Source organism: Myotis brandtii, unplaced genomic scaffold, assembly GCF_000412655.1.
Source record: "Myotis brandtii unplaced genomic scaffold, ASM41265v1 scaffold2514, whole genome shotgun sequence".
NCBI classification, from domain to species: Eukaryota; Metazoa; Chordata; class Mammalia; order Chiroptera; family Vespertilionidae; genus Myotis; species Myotis brandtii.
The window spans coordinates 30,540-33,709 of NW_005359533.1; positions in this window are offsets into that span (position 1 = coordinate 30,540).

Here is a 3,170-nt window from a genome sequence, read left to right on the forward strand (position 1 = left end):
GGGGTCCGCCGGGAGCTCGGGGGTGCGGGTGCGGGTTCCTGCGAGCGGGCAGAAGCCGGCTCAATTGCTCACTGCAGGGTGCCTCCCGGAGCCTGGTATTATTGTAATAATATTTGAAATAGGCTTCACCACCGGATGCACAATTTGCAGCTGCTTTTCCTAGCCACTTAGCGCAGCCAGCTGCCCGCACACCGGGAACCGCAACGCCCGGCGCGGGCTCGGGATAGCTAGGCTAAGAAGCGAAATTGGAAGGAGAAAAAAAGCCCTATCGGGCAGATGCCATTGCTTGTTTGTTCGTTAAAACATGTTTTTATTGATTTTGGAGAGAGAGGACGGAGAGAGATAGAGAGAAACATGGGTTGGCTGCCTCCTGCATGCCCCCACTGGGGACCCACCCCGCAACCGGGCGTGTGCCCTGACTGGGAATTGAACTGGTGACCTCTTGGTTCCTGGTCAGTGCTCAACCGCTGAACGATGCTGGACACCAGCTGGACGATGCCATTGTTTTATAGGGAGAGGAGCCCTGTATCTGAAATAGATTTGCAATATATGATGCATTTTCATTTATGATGTAAGAACAATGAGAGAAAATGAAGCAGCAGGTTAAGTGAACACAGCACTCCTCGTGGAGAAACCGGATTTGAAGGAGATACTTCATTCGATTTATCAAGCAACTGGAGCAGAAATACTTTCTCAATGCACTATTTCATGTATCAACACCGTTTAACACTTGTTCGTTGAGCTTTTACTATGTGCAGACAAGGTTGCTGTGCTATGCTAGATAATGGGGAAAGAGCACACATACCCCTGCTCCCCCTGCTGGAAATTACAATGCCGTAGAAGGCTAGAGAAAATATGTTGTTCCTTTTTCCAGAAACAAACATACCCGTTTTGCACCTTCCACTTGGGCGAATAAATGACTAGTTATCCCTGTCAGTCGGCACTTCCTTTCCTCAGTCTTTTGTCTGATTACCATTTTCAGAGCATCTTACTGAGATCATGCAGACTGGTACCACCACTGTGGAAAAGTGTGGAGTTTCCTCAAAAAATTAAAAATGGAATTGCCATTTGACCCAGTGATCCCAGTGATCCCACTTCTATGAAGATAGCCGAAGAAGCCAGAAACACCAATCAGAAAGAATATATGCACCCCTATGTTCATAGCAGCATTATTTACAATAGCTAAGATCTGGAAACAGCCCAAGTGCCCACCAGTAGATGAATGGATTAAACAATTGTGGTGCATTTACATAATGGAATACTACGCTATAAAAAAAAAAAGATCTCTTATCCTTTGAGACAGAAGGGAGGGACCTGGAAAGTATTGTTATGCTAATTGAATAAGCCGGTCAGAGAAAGACAAGTATCACACGATCTTCCTTATATGTGGAATCTAATGAAAAAAATAAACTGATGCTCAAAAAAGATCCAGAGACATTGAAGCATGCAACAGACTGATATTTCAGAGGGAAGGGGAGGGGAGGGAATGGGAAGAGATTAACCAATGAACTTATATGTATAAATGCATAGCCCATGGACAACAACAGTGTGGGGGAAAGCCTGGGGAGAGAAAGGCAGTGGGTGGAGGGGGTCAGTGGGATAAAAAACTGGACATCTGTAATACTTTCAACAATAAAGATAATTTTTTAAAAAGATTCCCTAGGCCACCTAATCTCGAGACATTTTCTGCCTTAGTAACCCCAACGTACTACTGAAATCTTCTCCTAACAATAACAAAAATTGTTTGTACAGCAAATCACAGTGGCGTTTCTCATTTATTCTCAAACAATCCCAAGAATTCTCTCCCTAGTCTTCTAGCATCAACCATAGGACCTAGCAAAGTATGCTATAAAGAATTCCCACATGGTATCCATTACCTCTGCCCCGTAGTGACACGGAACATAGTGTTCTACAAATTACACCTATTGTTGCCACTGGCAGGTAAGTAATGTTTGAGACAAACAGTAGCTACAAAGCAGAAGGTTGAGAACTAAAGAGTGCCTGACCTCAGTGTTCCTTCTCCTAACCTTTGGCACGGACATCACCTCTCAGAGTCTATTTCCTTCCCTGTACCTTGGGAAGATATCTATTAAAGTCAAAAGGAAAGACTGTGTATGTTCAACACTAATTACAATGTCAGGTAAAAAAGGGAGAGTGTAGGCTTGCTCATTGATTCTATTAATTCCTGTCAGTGGGAAAGGTAAGACACAGGATTGGTGAGGTGCAATCATGGTAGGCACAGCAAATGAGAAAACGAAATCTAATGTTCTGTAAAAAGAAATTCCTTTGCAAGGAGAAGCATCGGTGTTTTGGCAGTGCGATAGGGATAGAGATTTACATAGCCGCATGGTGGAAATATTCAAGGTGTGGATTGGAGTGGTAGTAGTGTGGAGTTTACACATGCATAAGCCTTCCGTTGATGGGTATGTGAACTTACAGCGTGTGCCTTACAGGTCTGTCAATGAATGTCAACTTGACACAATGCCAAGCATAGGGTAAAGACAAGAATTGTTAAGAGAGAAACGTCACCAGGCAAATGAGTCAAGAGCCTAACAAGTCACTGGCAAGTGTACTGCCTCCCAGTGGCAAAGGTTTAGAATATTCAGGAAATTTATTGTGACTTGGAAGAAGCTAATGGACTGAGAATCCAACATGTGTTCCATAACAGAACATCCCCCAAATCACCCAGCGTGCTCAGTGGAGGTGAAGGCTTGATTCTGGGTGCGTTTCTATGTGTTCACCTTAAAGAAACCCGTTCTCAGGTCAAACTAAAACACATAGAGTTGTCTTAGAGGAACAGGCTGTGATGAAAATAAATGAACACACACACACATGCCTATGTTTCTTTAAACGGGTTTTATTTTTCATATAAAACAGGAAAATGTCGGATGGGGAAAAGGTCCCACTCAATGGCAGTCACAGTCACCCGAGCCACAGAAGAAATGTTTTCCTCTGCAGCTCTCCCTCCAGGCTGTGTGCGGGGAACCGGGCCCCTGGACCCCTGAGCTGGGCCCCCCGAGGGGCAGAGGGCCGGCCCAGGCCGAAGGGTGTTTCCCAGGGGATGGCAGTCGCGCTGTGGGAGAAGCTGGTCCCCAGGACCCTGGCAGCGGAGTTGGGAGCAGGGAGTCCGATGGGCTCTGGGCGGAGGCGCTGGGCGAGGACACGGGCAG